Raw genomic sequence first — 934 nt, forward strand, 5'->3', positions numbered from 1 at the left:
GTTGGTTCTTTTATTTTACTGATAACGCGTAGGTTATGCGGTACTGCATTCCATTATGGTAATGTGAGCAGGTAATAGTCTTTTCCCTGACTGAAAATTTATTATCTTGGAAAACATTGATAGCGTACCAATACAATGCATTATAACTTGTTAAAAGGAAATTGCAACAACGCAAGTTATACAAGACACCAATACTTCTCGAGTTAATCCAGAGACTTCTAGACATCAAGACTAACTTTTGAATTGGCTTAAAGTTTCTCAGTTTAAATGTGGATACAAATCATATTTCTATAAAAAGGACAACTGTTATGAAGAAAAAACGTTATGAAAAAACAAACAACAGAACACAGAGTTAACGCAAACAAAAAGACTAAATAACTAGAAGGAAAAAGTGCCTTCCACGGCGATTCATCTTCGCTTTAGTTGCAGTTGCTGTAGTTGGACTCAGGGGTGTTCTCCAGGTCGTTTGGGTGGGTTGATGTGTGGCAACGGACGCGGGCCTGTTTCACATACGGAGACAAACGCAGCCAGGCCAAACGGCAGTCGCAATGGAATGGCTCTGGGGGGAGAAAACAAGAATTAAGAACAGAACGAGTCATTAGCAACATGATTATTCATAGTTTAACATCAGGGCGAAATGTATTAAGTAATACTTGAAAGTCAGTGGAAAGTTAGGTTTCATTAACACTCAATATGTTGTACTAATTTCTAAGTTCTTTTGATTAACTGGAAGGCAGCGACTGACTTGCGCAAGAAAACAGATATCAAAAATAAGCTAGTTATGCAATGTGTTTATGTCCCTCTGTTTTTACCAGGTATATCCAAGATGCCTCCGTCTGTGAGCACGCCGATGTACACTTCCTTGGTGATCGTCTCGGATTCAATGATTCTGAGGCGAGATCCCGTTGGGAAACCTAGGAGACAGATGGAAGAA

General features: G+C 39.4%; 1 pseudogene; it reads right to left on the bottom strand.

Moving 5' to 3' along the window:
* LOC119586225 overlaps nucleotides 1-934 on the bottom strand; it is a 2,880-nt pseudogene continuing 1,946 nt past the window's right edge.

The sequence above is a fragment of the Penaeus monodon genome, chromosome 21, assembly GCF_015228065.2.
Source record: "Penaeus monodon isolate SGIC_2016 chromosome 21, NSTDA_Pmon_1, whole genome shotgun sequence".
Taxonomy (NCBI): Eukaryota; Metazoa; Arthropoda; class Malacostraca; order Decapoda; family Penaeidae; genus Penaeus; species Penaeus monodon.